This window comes from Oryzias latipes, chromosome 2 (assembly GCF_053564925.1).
Source record: "Oryzias latipes strain Hd-rR chromosome 2, Olatipes_Hd-rR_3.1".
Lineage (NCBI taxonomy): Eukaryota > Metazoa > Chordata > Actinopteri > Beloniformes > Adrianichthyidae > Oryzias > Oryzias latipes.
This window is the reverse complement of record NC_136238.1, coordinates 14,174,262-14,193,968: the sequence shown is the minus strand read 5'-3', so window position 1 is coordinate 14,193,968 and position 19,707 is coordinate 14,174,262.

The following is a 19,707-nucleotide window of genomic DNA, read 5'->3' as shown; positions in this document are numbered from 1 at the left end:
CGTATTCACCACACGCACGTCGTTCCAAATCTACAACTTCTAATTCCAAAATGTTTCGTTACAAGAAGTTAGAAGACAATCGAAAAAAATCCCTAGGACGAGTTTTCATTTGTAAGTAAGTAAAGGGGGCTTTTTTTGGTGAAAATTCAAGATGGCAGCCTTTTCCCAAGGTCACAGCTCAATAAAACTTCTGTTGTGTTTGTAAACTTGAGTTGGCGGCATGTGTGTGAAATTTCATCAAAATTGTACAACTAAAACTGTCGTTATGTTGTCGAAAAAAGGAAATTTCCGCCAAGCTGTAGGTCGTATGGCCATCCCGTAATGATTTCAGAACTGCCTTGGGATTTTTTATTTTTTTATTTTACAGTATCAACTGTGAAAACAAAATGGTCTTTGCAGTCAGTGACTGCTGCTGCACTAACATTGTTTTAGTTAAAACCACTAATATTTGGTGATCAGTGTGGCTACTCTGAACGACCAACTGTTGACGAAGGAATAAGGACATTCCCTCACTGCTCCAGCTGGAGGCTAAAGGCGGTCAGCTCAGGAAGGTCGAAGGTCAGGAGTGGGAGCTGGGAGTTATTTTCATATTCACTTCTGCCTTTCTTCTCTAAACTGCATCAAATAGTTTCTGGAAATAGACTGAGGAGGAGAAAAACCCTGAGAATATTGGCACCAAATGTGAAGTGTGACCAAATTTACTGAACTTAAATGATTTATTTTCACCGACTTAAAAGCAGCTCAGCCATGAGCCACCACTGAACCAAAACAACTGTGGGTTAAAGAAACTCCAGGTTCATCAGTTCTGCTGGATGGGTGGAAATGGGATGTGGCCTCAGCTTATTGTCCTGGTGTTCCCAGCAAACCTGTGGGACTTTAGAACGGCCTTCTCTTTCTCCCATCATGCTTTGAAAGTGACAGACTCAGAATGGAACTGGACCTGTCAGATCAGAACCATTTGGGTCAAACTGACAGTTTGAGCAGACAGAAAACAGCATTCAGACTAATGTGACACGCAGAATTGTGAAGCCTTCCTCTTTTTTTTTTCCTATACCACTTTTTCTTTTTTTAGAAAGCATTAGAATTTATAAGAGGGAACCTGGTAATGGTTAACAATAATGTATTTTGCCAAAAAGTTAAAGTGTCAGAAAAACTAAAAGCAGACAAAAGTAAATTGGAGTCAATTTAGATAATCTGAAAAAATAAAACATAAAAAATACATTTAGGAAAATATCATTTTTGTGTTTTTAGCACTGGTTAAATGTATTGTTTTGTTAATATTCTACAAAATAATCAAAATCTTTATAAAATTCTTTATTCATTTAATTGGTGGATTTGAGAAAAATCGGAGAAGATTTAATCAAAGTTTCTCAGCCTGAAATGATTTTGTTTGCTCTGGGTTTGTTTTGATTGCGTGACCAGCTGTTCTGAATCGTTTCTGTTGTTTTCATCCACCGTAAAGTAAAATTCAATGAAAGGCAACAATTGTTGATTTGAACATTTCATCCACAATTTCAGAAAATGAAAAATATTTCCAGCAGGAGATTTTGTTTTCTCTTTTGTAGAAGACGATAAATGTTTGTGTATCTTTCTTGATTTGATTTGATTTGAAATGGTTTATTTCAAGCAATTAAGTAGAAATAATACACAACAGCAATAAAATCATCAGTTATACATTCATACAGTAACTAATCAAACTTAGGATAATTAGACATATTAATGAATATTGCTTGAAAGGGGGTGGAAGGAAGCGAACTTATATAATCCAACGCCGTTATACTATAACCATTTTATTACATGATTTATCAATATCCGGTTCCTAGCTTTTATCAGACAGAATTAAGAATCATAAGATATCGATAAAGCACATGACAAAGATGAATTACTTAAGTATTATGTCAAAAATAACTATTTTAGAAATCAACATGGCAAATGCAGATCAGTCATCTGAAATATATGCAGATTATGTTACTTATAAAAGCCATTCATATGAATAAAACATAATACTATATCAGTAAAGTAGACACAACACTGTTTCAGGAATTTTCATAGCAAAATTTCATCAAGTATCAAAAGTTAGAAACGTGCAAAATTATGCTACATTAGGAAAGATTTTTCAATCAATTTTTGGAGAAAGTGAAGTAATATCATTAAAAGTCTATCAATTTAACAATTTTCAATAAGTGATTAATCATTTGTTTTACTTTTTTTAATATTTTTTTTTGTATTTTTTTGTTAAAATAAAGTAATGCTGTAGGGGAAAAATAAAAAGGGTCCCTAACTGTCGATTGTCCAAGGTTGGTATTTCTTCTTTTACTGATAACAGCCGTCGTCTGGGTTCAAAACAGAGTTAATAGTTCTCTTCGATGTTATGACTGCAGACATTAGATTCAGGTCCATATCCATCTTCAGCTGATATCAGCGACGGTGAAAGTTGAGGTCAAGTTGTCTGCAGGTCAGAAGTCTGCTGTTATTCAGGTTACGTCAGATATACAGAGAAAGTGAGGGATCCACGTGTCATATTTATTGAAATTATTTGGCTCTTTGGTTTATTGCTCCATGTTGTTTCAGACGACCGTGATCAAACACTTTTCAAAGTCTTTCATGGTGTTCACAACCAGAACCTTGGACCGGTCCTCTGGACCGAGCGGTTTGACATAAATCCTGCAGCCTTTAACCCAAATGTTCTCAATCTGCTTACGCTTCCTGAGAAGCCGTGCATGTTTTGAGATTTCAGCATTCCTTCTGGTCAGATGGTCGTTCAAATAAGCAGCCGAACCTTTCAGGTGTTTCCTTTGGGTCATCAAAGCTAGCTTGTGTTTGTGATTCACAAACCTGATGAGGATCACTGGTTTATCCGTCTCCTTTCTCCTGGGGAGCAGGTGGCAGGTCTCGAGATCCAGGGAAATCCCTTTAGATGTGAGAAATGAATGTATTTGCTGCTCCAAAGACACTGCACCGATCTCCGTATTAGCACTGCTAGCTACGCTAGCGCTAGCATTAGCAGTGCTTGCTCCTGCTGTCAGTTTCGCTCGAGGCTTGATTGGTAATCCAGTGAGAATGACATTATTCATCCTTACTTGCTGTTCCACATCGTCCAGTCTTTTCTCCAGAATCTCGACCCGGTTTTCTCGCTGCTCGTTTTGAGCCCGAAATCTTCGGAACTCTTCCATCATTTCCCAAAGTGGCGTTAGCTTAGCCGACACTTGTTCCATAAAACTTTTCAGCGTTTCTTGAATAATGTCAAGAGTCTTTTTGAGGTCTTCGTATTCCTGGGTTTTCTTCGGGGGCATGGTCAGCTCTCTTTTTTGGAGAAAAATCAACTTTTTAAGTAATTTGAAGATAGTTGTATTCGCAGAGAGGCATGCCACGCGCCCTGCCCTTAACCCGGAACCGGGAAAAAAAAAAAAATCTGACTGGTGACTGATGATCACCGGATATTGGCAGACCTCTGAATAATGTTTAATTACAAAGTGTTGTCTCTTGTAGTTGAGTGAAAAGAACCAATGCTTATTCAGTTTGGTAAGAATAAAATGCCGGGCTACTGTGTCAGAGGAGATAACTGGACCGGAGATAGCGGGGGTCTTCATCCTCCTCGATGCCCTCATCCTCCTCTTGGAGAGCAGTGACAGCATCAGCCTCGTCCGGAGCATCAGGGTCCAGGCTGACATCCTGAGGCACGCTGCCCGTCTGCTGGTACAGGAACTCCACCCCGATGAGCTCCCCTGCAGTGATGACAGAGTTCAGGTCACTTTTGTAGGTTGATATGAAGTCAGATCTACAACTCAGGCCTCTTTTGTCTTTATTGCTTTATTGCTGCGCGGTCCTTGTTCCACCTCACCAGTTCATCTATCAAGAACGCCTGGAAGTACTTGGGGCTTGCAGACTTTCCCAGATGGAACCATGTAAACATCAGCAATTAAGTTTACAGATGGAAAATTGCGAAGAAAGTCTAAAGTTCACCCATTTACTCCGTTAAACTGAACAGCATCTGCAGTTACCTGGGATGAACCGCTGTAGGTGGAAAGACTCCAGAGAGGTGGAGCCTCTTGCACAGCGGTAAACTGGCAGGCTGACCCCAGCCTTGGTCAGCCTGCCAGTCTCAGTGTAGAGCTGCACCCCCAGCCAGTCTTGGATGCATCTAAGGTGCCGCCTCTGTGTGCTCCAGACCTCCTCTATGCAGAGAGCATCCATCAACGGGATGTCCAGGGTGTCTCATCAGGTGCCAGATGTCAAGTCGAACCACCAAGTGACCCCACTCCTACAAGATAAACGTCAAAGAGATACTGCTGTTTGAGGATCCCCAAGAGAAAAACATTCCCAAACCTTCTTGGTGAAATCCATTTTTAGGATAGTTCCAATGGTTGACGTGATCCTGGCCTTTTATTCATCCAGTCGCATCAGGACGTCGTAGCCGTAAACCGTCAGCAGCCAGACGGGTGACTGAAGAGTGGGCAATGGTGGAGGTGGTGGAAACTATGTTTATTCAAGGCCAGGAACTGCTCGCAGACGCCAATGTAGTGGATTGCTCTCTACATCCAGGAGTCTTAGTGCTGCTCCCGCAGGGTGTTGTAAAGCCGGTTGGCACTGTGGCCCAACGTGCGACACCTGAGCTGTGCAATGACCTTATGGTCAAAGGACAGCCTGCATAGACACAATCACAAACTGCCAATGTGTAGACAAATTTTTACACACAAACTAACATGCGGCTCAATGTCGCTTCTCACTTGTACGCGAGTACAGCGGGACATTGGTAGCTGTGGAAGGAGCCAGCTACCTTATGATGCACTGTGACCACCTTCTGACCTTTTTCATTCACCGACGGCATTCCAGGTACTCCATGGCAATGAGGTACCAGCCGTCGATGTCCAGGACCCTCTGGATGGTTCTGTACAGCCCAGCATTCTTCAGAGATCTGTCACTCAAAGGCTGGGGACATGTTAGCTGAAGACTGCAGACAGAACAGGTCAGGGGATGCGGGAGGTTGGTTGTAGATTGGGAGGGTTCCAGTGGTGAGCCTAGACCTCCCCAAAGTTGGCTCTGGTTAAAAGTACACACCCGATCCACTGCTGCTCTGCAGTGAGAGCTGCCCGCCAGGACTCAGGCAGCTGCTGAAGAGACAACATGAAGCAGCTTTCCTTTATGACTGCTGTTAGCGCCACAGAGACACAAAAAGCTGCAGCTACTGTCGCATCACCTCAGCATTGCCGGCAGATGAAGGTGGAGGGAGAACAACCGGAGCTGGCTGCTCCTCAATCCCAGCCACAGGGAGAACCGTCTGCAACAGGAGAGAGGGTTGGTGTTGACCTGCAGATCATCTAGTACAGGGGTGGCAAACATGCGGCTCTGTGTGTCTCATCACATTTTCTATATACTGTGCCTCATATCATAGTTTTTTTCCCTCTTAAACCACACTCAAATCCATCCGAGGGTATTAAAAATAAATAAAAGTAATTTGGCAGTGTGTGTGTTTTGATGCTGCTCCCGACACAAGTGACCGCCAATCATTTGCGCGAGTTAAACCAATGCAGGAATAAATAGGTAAACATTTGAAGTGCGTGCAGACTGTTACCCTCATAGTCAAAATGGCTTCATCCATAGTATAAAGATGAACACAGGATGTTTCTGGAAGAATGGGAAGATTCTTACTTTTTTACTGAACAGAATGGCAAGTCACTATGTTTATTATGAGCTTTAGGAAGCAGTAAAACTGTTCATGGCAGAAGAACCCAAGGTATCCCAGAGAAAAGTAAAAACTCTTCCTGATCTGACACAAATTGTCTCCGTTATTAACAAGTTGAAGCTTTTCAAAGTGCACATTTTGAGGCAGCGAGCGAACGATGATTGAGCTGAAATGTCTTTGAAAGGAGGCCCTGTTACCTTTTGGAGAACGGAAACATACCCGTGTGTGAAAGACCAGCTCTCAAGCTGCTGTCGACGTTCTCAATATTTGTCTGTGTCTCCCTGTTTATTACCTTGAAACACGTTAAATCAAGGCATTGGTCCTTTCTGACCGACACCTAAAGGAACTGCTCAGAGAGGTGAGAACTGAATAAAAACCTGATCTGCAGAGGATTACTAGAAACAAGAAATGCCACTGCGACCATCATCCCATCACTGCAGCAAGGTAAGAAATTCTGAGATGTAGTTTGGAAAACACACCTAACTGAGCATGCTTGTTTGAATATTTTAACATTCCATCAATTATCAGTTTTTCATGCAAAAAGTCAATCATTGCAATTAAAAAAAAGTTGTAAATCAATTTTTTTATTGAAGGTTAAAATTAGATTTATGCTACACACATCTGAGATTTAATGTATTTAATGTGTTTATTGTGAATATGAATTATTCAGATACCAGAAGGATGCTCTGTCCAGATGTTTGTGTATTTGTTGGTGTTAGGGTCATTGAAAGAGGAATGTTGAGATACAAAGAATTTCCAGTTAAATACTGTTGGATGAGCAGAGACATATTCAGTTTTTATCATGGTAAATCTGACTTCAGAGTAGTCAGTGCCTCACCAGCCATCAACCTCACTGCACGTCACTGAGCAGGTCTGTATTATTATTGTCTGTATTACATATACTAGGTTTCTTCCTCACACTTGGCCCCTCCCTCTAAGAACCACTATGACATTTTTTCACAGAGCCGTCTCTGCGTGTCTGTTGGCCGGCGCGGCGGGACGTTGGCTGCTGTTGCAAGCCTGCAGGAGGAAAGGCCCGGTTTGGTTCTGGCAGAACTTTGCTGGATCCTCTGAGGTGTCTCCTGTGGAACTGACCTGTATGGCTGCTTCATGTAAAGCTGCAGCTTCCTGTTTGCCCGTCTGCTGAACCATCTTGAAGAAGATGCCGTCTGGATCCCGCAGCAGCACCAAGGGTTCTGCAAAGGCCCGGATCCGACCGGCATCCAGAACCTGCAACAGACACCAGCATCCAACTGAATAATAAAGTTGTTGTTTTATTGAGAGCCTCTGTCTCTTATTTGTTTCAATAAACATCTTTGTAATAAATATTTTATTTCTGTCAAATAAACCAACGAAAGTATGAAATAAATGTTGAAACATCTTCACTGATGAACCTTTTCCTGCTTTCTGGATCAGAGAAGCAGGAAGGAAAAACTGATGAAGATCTAGCAAACCACTAAACTGATGAAGATCTTTAGAATTTAGAAATGAAGAGGAGGATGTTGATCTAATGATTGTCTTCAGCAGACCTTCATCTTCCTCACCTGCAGAAAACATCTGATGACATTTCTGGTTTGTTTTGTGTCTTCATGGTGGATCAGAGAGCTTCAGTCAGTGGTTGGGATTTGAACCTGCGCTCTGCTGCAGGGACACACGCTGCTGTACAGCCACTAAGATGACTGGTAGATGATGGTTATGTCTGAGTTTCCTCCCTTCATCTGAACGACGATCTGCCGCTGTGATGCAAACAGAGTGGCTCAGTGTAAACACATCTGACCCTAAAGGGTGAGGGTTCAAATCCCACTAAGGATATTTGTTGATAAACTCAATGGTTGTTTTAGAGTGAAGAACATCTTCACCGTAACCCTTGTGCTATCCTAGGCACTTTAACATTGGGAGTTGGGTCATCTAGACCCACTAGACAGTGCTCTGAACCTTTTTTCTTCAATGTTTTGTCATCTTCACTGGTGTCTATGGATTACATGAAATCTTTCCACCTTTATCCACCTTTGTCATGGTAGGGAGAACACGTCAAAGCAAGAGTGGGGTCATCTAAGATAGCACAAGGGTTAAATCAGAGATGAGCTGAAGCACTGAAGCAGACAAAGCAGTTCAGTGGTAATGACTTGAACTCATAGACACAAGGTTGATGGTTCAAACCCCATTGTGTATCTTTGTAAATCAAAGATTTATTTCAGACTGTAAATCATCTTCACTTGAAATAAGAGACGAACAGCTGATCTGCTGCAGACAGAACAGCTCACTGGTAATGACTTGATCCTGGAAGCAGAAGACTGAGGGTTCAATTCCCACTGAACATCTTTCTAAAAAAACTAACAGTTTTATCAGAGTCTAGAACGTCTTCACCTCATAAGAACGACGAGCTTCTGTTCTAGTCTAGGAAGAATAGCACAATGGTAGAAAACAGGGTATTAACAAGTTGATGAGTGCAGGTTCAATTCCCAACTTGTTACAGAGGCAGTAACTTACCTCTGTAAGATAGAAACTGAAGAGAGTATGGAAGGATTAATAGAAAATTCAGCAGGAAGAAAGAGTGTAGACAGGTGAAGAGGTTAGGGAGGAAGGTCAGTGGCGGGTGGGTGGAGATTGGCCACAAAAGGAGGTTAATAAGAGGTTGAAAAGACAAGAGGCCAGTCTCCAATGGGAGATGAGGAGAAAAGCACAGCATGAAGGAAGAAAAGTGAAGTGGTTTATAAAAAAGAAATAATGTCCATATCCTTTATCCATAAAGGAGGGTTTTGCCTTTTCTTACAGAGATATCTTCCATTCTCTACCTTCTCTCCCATTGGAGACTGGCCACATGTCTTTTCAACCTCTTATTAACCTCCTTTTGTGGCCAATCTCCACCCACCTGCCACTGACCTTCCTCCCTAACCTCTTCACCTGTCTACACTCTTTCTTCCTGAACTGTCCTCACCTAACTTCTTGCTGAATTTTCTATTTATCCTATCATACTCTCTTCAAATATCTTAAGTCTTTATCTTACAGAGGTAAGTTACTGCCTCTGTAACAAGTTGGGAATTGAACCTGCACCATCATACTTGTTAATAACCTGCTCTCTACCACTGTGCTATTCTCCCTAGACTAGAACAGCAGCTCGTCGTTTTTATGAGGTGAAGACGTTCTACATTGTGGAAAAACAACTAGCTTATTTGCAGAGACACACAGCAGAATTTGAACCCTCAACCTATTGCATTGACAGTCTGATGTTTTTCCACTGAGCCCTCATGTCTGCAACAGAACAGCAGCTAATCGTTCTTATGAGGTGAAGATGTTCCAGACTCTGAAAAAACTGTTATTTTATTTAGAAAGATGTTAAGTGGGAATTGTACCCTCAGTCTTCTGCTCACAGGATCAAGTCATTACCACTGAGCTGTTCTGTCTGCAGCAGATCAGCTGCTCATCTCTTATTTGAAGTGAAGATGTACTACAGTCTGAAAAACACAAATAATTTTTTTAACAGATATACTTAGCAAGGTTTGAACCCTCAATCTTTGTCTTTGATGGTCTGATGTTTTTCCACTGAGCCCTCATGTATGCACGAGAACAGAAGCTCGTCGTTCTTATGAGGTGAAGACGTTCCAGACTGTTAGTTTATTTACAAGACACTTTGGGAGGATTTGAACCCTCCCAATGTTAAAGTGCCTAGGGTAGCACAAGGGTTAAAGCCATTTTCCAAACCAATGGAAAGGATTGGAGCAAAGACCATGTTTTTATGGATTTATGGCGCCATCTGCTGGAACGTTTACCCAGTCAAAGGGGTTCGCTTTCACTGACTTTTATCTGCTTGATATGCCTCTCCCACATTCTCAGTTAACCTCACCTTCTGCTTCTCAACACATATCAGGAGATTGTACACATGTGATTGTGGGGCATTCTTACAATCTGGACTTGTTCACAAACTAGATAGTTTATGTTATTATGTTGGTTTGTATAAATAATTAAAAACAACAAGCAATTTAACCCTTGTGCTATTTTATGACCCCCACCCTTACATTGACATGTTCTCCCTACCATGACAAAGGTGGAAAAAGGTGGAGAGGATTTCATGTTATCCATGGACACCAGTGAAGATCACAAATCATTGAAGAAAAAAAGTTCAGCGCACTGTCTAGTGGGTCTAGATGACCCACCTCCCAGTGTTAAAGTTCCTAGGATAGCACAAGGGTTAAATGTCTACAACTCAACGGCCACTTTATTGGACACAGCTTGCTGCAAGTTGGCCCCCCCTTCTGCCTTCAGAACTGCCTTAATCCTCTGTGGCATCGATTCAACAAGGTACTGGAAACATTCCTCTGAGAGTTTGCTCCACGTTGACGTGATGACATCACACAGTTGTTGTCGGCTGGACATCCATGATGCCAATCTCCCGTTCTATCACATCCCAAAGGTGATCTGTTGGGTTGAGATCTGGTGACTGTGGGGGCCATTTGAGGAAATGTTGAAGAAACCAGTCTGAGATGATTCCAGCTTTGTGACATGGTGCCTTATCCTGCTGCAGGTAGCCATGAGAAGATGGAACATTGAGGTCATAAAGGGAAATGATGATTCATAATAGCATTGAAAAAGGTTTAGCCTAAAATGAAAAAACATACATCAACAGATATGTGTCTATTACAGGCTAAAGGTTGATAGCGATTAACTGCAAAAACTATACAGGACCAACACTTAAACAATGCGAACTGTACTGTCAATGGAACGTCATCCAGAACTATGTCCCTGTTGCCCTGCGGGAACCTGTGCAAAAAGACGGTGAGGAGGTGGACTCAAGAAACGGAGCAGGCCCTGCAGGACTGTCTTGGGTCCAAGGACTGGGATGCACTTTGCACACCTCATGGGGAGGACATTGACGGCATGACTGACTGCATTGTGGAATTTATTTAGTTTTGTGAAAAGTCTCGTGCCCACTCGAATTGTTCGATGCTTCCCCAACAACAAACCCAGGAGCAGTAGTGACCTGAAGAATTTCCTGAACAGGAAAAAGAGAGCTTTCAGACCCGGAGGAGCTGAAGAGGGTGCAGCACCAATAACTACGGCATCAGCTGAGGAAGGGGAGAGATTCCCACAGGAGGAAGCTGGAATCCAAACTCCATCAGGATAACGGGAGGAATGAAGAGGATCACAGGATGTGGGGGGGGAGAAGCAGACCCATCAGAGGCAGCAAAGAGAGAGCTAACGAGTTTTTCACCTTTTTCTGTGGGTATAGCTCTCTGAATGCCTATGCCTCCTCCCCCCCACCTTCATCACACCTCCCCCTGCTCCCTCTCGGTTATCTCGCCTTTTCCCTCACCTTCTTTGATTTCTCCAGTGCCTTCAACACCATCCAGCCTTCTTTACTGGGTGATCAGGCTGATGGGTGCTGGTGCGTCAACTGTCTTCTGGATCACTTACTGACTACCTGACAGACAGGCCACAGTTTGTCCCACTGGGCTGCAAACAGGAAACCTTTGGCTTCAAAGCTCACTGAACAAGCTTTCATCCATTATGGACAACCCAGACCACCCTCCACCCTGTCCTGGCCAAACAGCAGAGCTCCTTCTCTAAGAGGCTCAGACAGCTGCGCCCAAAAACTGTCCAATACCGGAAATCCTTCCTACCCAATACTATTACACTTTACAATAACTCACATGGTAACAAACAACTTTTGACATTTTTGCATGTACTGTTTGTAAATATTTTTGAAATTATACCACCTCATTTGTTTACATGCATTTTTTTTTATATTATTCTCTTTTCTTTTTATGATGACCTTGCTGCTATGGCAACGGTAACGCAAAAATTTCCCACCGATCAATAAAGTATTTCTGATTTTGATAACATGTTTGTTAAAAGGAAAAAAAGAACTTGTTTGAATCTGTTTCGAGATCATTTATTGCATTACCTGAAGGTACGGATCAGCTGACACATCAGCATTTCCAACCTGACCTGTGAATGTGTCTCTCAGAGAGTTACTTACACTCTATGTCAACCACAGCGCTGACTAGGCCTGCACAATAAATCGCAAATTTATAATTATCCCAATTTTAAGATGTGCAATACCCATATCGGAAAAGTCGACAAAAAAAATTGCAAGAAGTGGTCAACCTTGAATGTGCTTAAACAATCTTATGGCAACTTGAACTGTTTATTGAATTGAATAAATCTCTTTTGACCCATTTGACCAATCAGATGGAGCCCTTCACGTTGTTGACCAATCAGATGGAGCTTTCATGTTAGATGTTGCCCTCCTAATTAGACAAGGGTCATTTGGAGTACAATTTAAGGTATTTTGACTCTTATTTAAATTAAAATTTTGCAGTAAAATGGAAATATGATATATTTAATATGGTAATAATAATATGGTATTTGTTTATGTATCGCATATCGTCATTGCAATATTCATCACTAATATCGCATATTGCGAGTTTTCCTCATACCTTGCAGCCCTAGCGCTGACCAGCTCTAAATTCATCCGTGGGCTCCTCAGAGGTTTGGATGAAGAAGGAGGCGTAGAGGAGGCTGTACACACTACGATACCATATGAAATCACTGATCACATGAAGAGATCTATACTCCACTCTGACTGTTTGTAACCCTTGTGCTATCCTAGGCACTTTAACATTGGGAGTTGGGTCATCTGGACCCCAAAAGACAGTACACTAAACCTTTTTTCTTCAATGATTTGTGATCTTCACTGGTGTCCATGGATTACATGAAATCCTCTCCACCTTTATCCACCTTTGTCATGGTAGGGAGAACACATCAATGTAAGGATTGGGTCATCTGGACCCCATAGGATAGCACAAGGGCTAATGTACCTGGAAATTCTGGTCCAGTGACGTGCGGTCAGCTGACTTGACACGTTTCCACAGTTTCTGAGGTTAAAATTGCAGAATTTGAGTGTGGTGCAATCACAGACGGAGTGGAAATGTTAACTTACAGCCATGTTCTGTACACAACAGTCACTCCTGTGGCAAAACAGAGGAAAGCATCACTGCAGGTTCAGCGTTTTTCCTTTATACACTTTAAGTAGTCAAAAGAGATCGGGGTCATGGATTACTTTGTAATAAAACTGCTTCACCTTTAAATCGTTTTATAATCGGTTTGCATCAGCATGTGTGAACATAACTTATCCAGAATGAGAATATCAGCAGGTGGTTTGGGATTGCTTTCCGGCTGGCGTATGGCGGATGAGGGACACCTGTGTGGGAGGGCGTGGTCACACGCGGACACACCGCCATTGGGGACGCAGAGGGGTGATCGGGCTTCACCCCTCCCAAAGTTAAGTGTGCCAACTATACCCCAAGATTTTATTAACAGCCTGTAGCTCAGTTGCCAGTGCATTTTATTTGGGTTTTATAGAGATTGACTTTTATCCTTTTTGCATGACTGTGTGTTCTTTTGAATCTATTTGTGGGTTTGTCTTTGTTTTTATTAAATGCATACTGGTGGCTTGGAGTGCGGGCCTGCTCATGTGAAGGACTTTAGGCAGGGACAAATGGCAAAGTGGACGCTTCTAGTCCAAGTCCACGTTCACCTCTCGTGTTTATTTTCCTGATGCGTTGGCTTCAAATGTCTTGTTTTATGTCATTATTTGTCTTTCTGTTGGTTTTAGAACGTTTTATGAAAACATTTCAATAACAAAGGCTTCTGCTGTCTCTGGAGCGACTGCTAAACACTCCAGCGGATCCCTGAATGTTTGTAGTTCTGGGTCTAACCCCTCTGACACGAACAAAAAAAAGAATTTCAAACTAGCATAAAATGTCAAAAGACAAGAAATCCAGTGGGAGGAAAAAAAAGCAAAAAGGAGAATCTTGGAGGATCAGAAACTAAAAGCAGTTCTGATCAAAATCATGGCTAAACACGATGTCACCCGTTAGTTGAAGTGAGAACGCAGAACGTTTTGGTCTATATCTGCCAATCTAGTGAGCAGTTGGGTTTTTACAGAGACTTATGGGAAATTTCCAGGGCTCTAGTAAATTCAACCAATGAATTCAAGCACACAGTGTCAGTGAAAGCAGGGATTGAAACCCACAACCATTCATCCCAGAACAGGATTAGTGTTCCTCACAGCTCCATGGCTGCAGCCGTTCAATCTCATTTAGCCAGTTTGGTTCTAAAGTCTCTACAAAACTGCAGATTTCAATGAGACACAAACAAAAAGGAGGAATTTCTCTCATTCAAAACTGAACTAAAGGAGGATTTCAATGAAATGAATTTTGATAAATTGATTTTCTAAAAATAATAACATCAGCGTGAAAAATGTTTTCCTCAGAAGAGTTGACCTTATTTCTGCATGACATGAAATGCTTCCATGATACCAGATGTCTTTCTCACATTTAGCCCCTCCCTCTAAGGGACCCACAATGACATTTCCTCACAGAGCCGTTTCAAAGATGACCAGGAATGGTGTTTGGCTAATATTTTCAATCTATCCTAAATATATGTAACCACTGCACTGTTCACTTTCCTTCTCACCACTCCCACTGGCCACATTACTTTTCTTCCTCTTATTGACCTCCTTTTGTGGCCAATCTCCACCCACCCACCCACCACTGACCTTCCTCCCTGACCTCTTCACCTATCTTCTCTTCCTGCACTAGTTTCACCTAACTTCCTCTTTCATATTCTTTGTTTAATTATCTTAAGTCTTTAAGTTTCTATCTTACAGAGGTAAGTTACTGCCTCTGTCACAAAGTGGAAATTGAACCTGCACCCTCATACTTGTTAATAACCTGCTCTCTGCCACTGTGCTATTCTACCTAGACCAGAACAGCAGCTCGTCGTTCTTATGAGGTGAAGAAGTTCCACATTATGGAAAAACTATTAGCTTATTTACAAAGATACTCAATGGGATTTGAACCTTCAACCTTTTGCTTTGATGGCCTGATGTTTTTCCACTGAGCCATCATGTCTGCACTGAAGTAGCAGCTCGTTGTTCGTATGAGGTGAAGACGTTCCACATTGTGGGAAAACTTTAGAAAGATCTGAAAACTTTTTTAGAAAGACATTCCGTGGGAATTGAACCCTCAGTTTTCGGCTCACAGGATCAAGTCATTACCACTGAGCTGTTCTGTCTGCAGCAGATCAGCTGCTCGTCTCTTATTTGAAGTGAAGATGTTCTACACTCTGAAAAAAATGGTAGGTTATTTAATTCACAGTTTGGGAAGATTGGAACCCTCATCCTTCTACTCATAAGAATACTTCATTAACATGGAGCTATTTCTTTACAAAACACCTCAGTGGGATTTGAACCCTCACTCTTTTACCGTCAGGTCTGCTGTGGCTTATCCTACTGAGCTGTTGAGGAAGACGATGATGACGACCTGCTGCAGGTAAGGGCAAATATGGACGTTTGACTTAAAACTTTATTAACTTTGCAGCCACGATATAGATGAAAGTATTCAGCCATGGGAAGAAGATCTGCAAAGACACCAGGATGAATCCCGTTGGAAAGACGCGCTCATTATTTATTAGCAACAGATGGGATTGTAGACGGACAACATAGAACCTGAATAAGATCCACACAGATCACCTTCATGTCTTAAATGTAAATTATCAACTGATGGAGTTGTCCAAAAATGTCACATTTCTGGCTATGAGTCACCAAACAAATCAGATCCATACTGAAACTTAGTAAAAGATCCAGGTCAGTTCATGCTCGGGTTGCCACCAAGTGAGAAACTGGACTAGAATAAATCTACGTTCCTTAGCAAACTCCTTTTTCTGGCAGGAAAGTGTTTTTTATTGAACTGGATTGAAGGAAAACCGCCCACTGTAACTCCTACTGTATAAAGACCAAACCAATGGAAAGGATTGGGGCAAAGACCATGTTTTTATGGATTTATGGCGCCATCTGCTGGAACGTTTACCCAGCAATTTAAATGTCTACAACTCAACGGCCGATTCAACAAGGTACTGGAAACATTCCTCTGAGAGTTTGCTCCACGTTGACGTGATGACATCACACAGTTGTTGTCGGCTGGACATCCATGATGCCAATCTCCCGTTCTATCACATCCCAAAGGTGATCTGTTGGGTTGAGATCTGGTGACTGTGGGGGTCATTTGGGGAAATGTTGAAGAAACCAGTCTGAGATGATTCCAGCTTTGTGACATGGTGCCTTATCCTGCTGCAGGTAGCCATGAGAAGATGGAACATTGAGGTCATAAAGGGAAAAAACATGGAAGCATCAATAATAATAATAATAATGGATTGGATTTATCTGCGCTTTTCCAGACGCTCAAAGCGCTTACAGTGTTTCCTTTTTTCATTCACTCCTCATTCATTCTTGGTGATGGTGAGCTACTGATGTAGCCACAGCTGCCCTGGGGCAGACTGACAGAGGCGTGGCCCCTTTGACCATCACCAGGATCATTCATGTACATTCACAGGCATAGTAGAGATGAGGGTTTTGCCCAAGGGCCCTCACTGGGTGATGTTAATTGCTCACCATTGCTTGCTTTTCAATCCCCCCTGGGAATCGAACCCTGGTTTCGATAAAAAAGAACCCACGTCCATGTCAGCACCAATCAAATATGACTATCTGTGTGGTCTGGTTAATGGGTCTTCATGCTTCTTAAATGGATTTTTTTTTGTTTCTTAATCAACAAAATTAATAGACAGACACATTTTCACATCTTCATCCCAGAATTTTGCCGTAATGTCCGGCCTTCGCAGATTCGGATGGTTCAGGACATCCATAAATGAAATGTGCAGTTGGGAAATGAAAATACAAGAGTCTGCATGAATTTTCATACCTTTTGCAAAAGGGGAGAGGTGGAGAAACACAACCTGTTAGGCTTTTTGGCTGTCTGCTCTCTCTCTGTCCTCAAGGCTAAAAGGCTTTTTTTTATTTTATTATTCATTAGGGAAAAAGGAAAACATACAAAATACGTCATTAGACTGGTGTGTTTTTGTCTAGTCTGCATTGCAGGTGTTGTGGCTCCATAAACACCCCAGTACAGAAAGAAAACAGAGACCAAAAGTCCAAAACAGGCCTACTGGTGATCTTGGCACATGTTATCTGCTACTGAAGGCAGGAATTTCTGCAATGCAATATACATGCAAAAATAGAATCCATTAAATGCATAATAACAAGAACATAGAAAATATAATAGAACCCCTGTTGACCTCCACAGAGCCTTTTTTAAGGTTTTTTTTAAGGTGTCATGAACCCACAGCTGACAAATCACAGTCTTTGGTTCATAAAAGTGTTGAAAAACGTTTAGCCTCAAATGAAAAAATATGAACAATAGATATGTGCTTATTAAAAATTTAAAAGGTATTAATTAATTGACAGCAATTAACTGGAAAAACTACACAGACCCAACACTTAAACAATGTTAACTATACTATCGATTGGAACGTTTAACATTTTTGTTAAAAGGAAAAAAGAACTTGTTTGAATCTGTTTGGAGACCATCTAATGCATTTGTTGAAGCCACGCTGACAGTGATGATGTTTGAAACGTCAGCCTGTGCCATCAACTGTATTCTGTGCTTTTTACTCATTTTTGTTGCAGGAAGTACATCAAGGTTTAGTGTTCAAGTGTTAAAACTCATATCGAGTATGTTGTAAAACAAACAACATAGGGTGTCTGAGAGAAAAATATCTCATATTATATATATATATACATATATACAGAAAAACATATACATGGATACATTTAACAAGAAAAAACTCTCCTATTTGGTTCTATTTTGGAAGTAAAAAAATGATCAAAATATAATTTAAAAAAAAAGAAAGATATTTAAAAAAAAAAACTGAAGTTTGTGATGTAGATTAGTAATACTGTTAGTGGGATAACTTTATTTTTTATGTTCTGTGAGGCTCTTCTACTTTTAACCCTTGTGCTATCTTAGATGACCCCACCCTTCCATTGACGTGTTCTCCCTACCATGACAAAGGTGGATAAAGGTGGAAAGATTTCATGGAATCCATGGACACCAGTGAAGATCACAAATCATTGAAGAAAAAAGGTTCAGAGCACTGTCTAGTGGGTCTAGATGACCCAACTCCCAATGTTAAAGTGCCTAGGATAGCACAAGGACAAAATGCTCGAGATTATTTATAGAAACCTACTCGCAGCATTCAGAGGACACTGGCAGCATTTGTGACAACTACATCTCAGAAAAAATCTTTCCAGCTTCTAGAAGAACAGCAAAGGTTTTTTGAACAATGTGAGCAGAAGCCACATGGACGCGGTTCTACATTTGTTTGATTGCAAACTCCTGCGTTTTTGATGAAGCCAATTCTGTTTTACATTTCTGGAACTATAAAGTTAGCATCAGATTTTATTACTAAAATGTAGTTTCTAATAGTAAAAAAAGTGCACATTTAGTAAAGATTAATTTATTTTAAGTTCATAATGGTTATCGATGTCAGTATACTATCAATTATACACGTCAAGTGCAATAAATAAATATTTTCCTAACCAGGTATAGTATGACTCTGGTCATGAACCCTATGATTGAAGCTCCCTTCAATCCACCTTAAGTTCCGTCTTAGTTTCTCCCTTAAGTTCACTTTTTCCCTCAGGGTGGAGTCTGGACTTTGCTTCTTCGTTCATGGGCCTGTTCAGGTAAACGACTCACATTTCAGAGAGATTTATCAGGTCAATACCACCCAGATCCTGTAGATTAGCCCAGATCATTACCCCACCACCGCCGTGCTAGACAGGTGTCAGTGTTCCTCTTTTTTAAAAGTTTTTTAAGGATAGTTTTTCTTCATTTGTAGCTACAGGAGCCATTTTGTTACATTTCTCATTGAACAATACAGAAATTTGGAAAAATTAAAGGTTACAATGCATTTCCCGTGAGCTACAAAACAACAATAACAAAGAATTTTATGGAACAAAAATGTTCCAAAAAGAAAAGTTACCAAAACAGACAAAAATTAAAGTAATCGAGTTTAATCCTAAAACTTTGGAATTGGGACCAAACGTAAAACTCTAGAATGAGAACGAGAGAGCTGAACACCAACAATCTTCACAAGTTCATAATGTTGCTGAAGCTGTTTTTTTTTAAACCAAATGGGAAAGAAATATCAAATTAAAATAAAGTATTAAATGAAAGTGTCATTAGAATCATGGAGGATCCCCCGTTAGCCCCATTTAGCTTCATTCCTTTCATGTAAATATGTAACACTATAAAACAAATGGAAAAATCAACAAATTGGCATTTCAAAAATGTCAGCTGTCTAAAATAAAAGTTTGGCATATCATTGTCTTTCTTCACTTTTGAAAATAATTACATTTTCTTTTAGAGGACAGAGTTCTCTGTTAGTGTAATTTACATTTTTGTAAATTACTAATTTTTGGGTCAAATTCAATTTAGCCATTTTCAAAATAAAACTTAATTTGTGTGTTTTTGTTAAAGCAATCTTTCTTATTTTATATAATTCTCCCCATTCAGGTTCATCCGAGGAGCAACTGCAGCATTTGAATGCATCACAGCTGCATTTGGGCTCAGTTTCTGTTTATTAAACAACAACATCAGTCATTTGTGGATGTCAGTCTGAGGCTTGACTTCTCAAATTTCTGGATGATAACTTTCAAAGCTTTGTTTCACAGAGAACTCCAGAAAGTCCTCCCTGCACGAACTCCCCACCCGATCCAGTGAAAGCTGAAACTCTGTTTACGCCGCGGAATAAACAGCTCTCCGCTAACGACTTTGGTGCACTTTCAGCAGAAAGTGTTCAAATAGCTGCAGCTGCAGCAGATGTTTGTCCTGCAGATCTTCAGTGGGGCAACAAAGTATTTGTCGGTTACCAATCCTCTAAGTCGTCCCAGTGAAGAAGAAGAGAGAGGTCTGCGATGTTCACCATGGATACACTTTATTTGTGTCAGACTTTATTTGTTCACTGATGCAGAAAATATTTGGTCTAAAAACAAAAGTTCACCTCAAAACTATGGAAAGTAACACTGGTTACACAGTGTTCATGTGATGAACGTCACAGACCTCTTGCATCTTTTTAGTCCCTCTCTGATCGTCTTCTGATGTATTTTTAAAGTATTTTTAAGT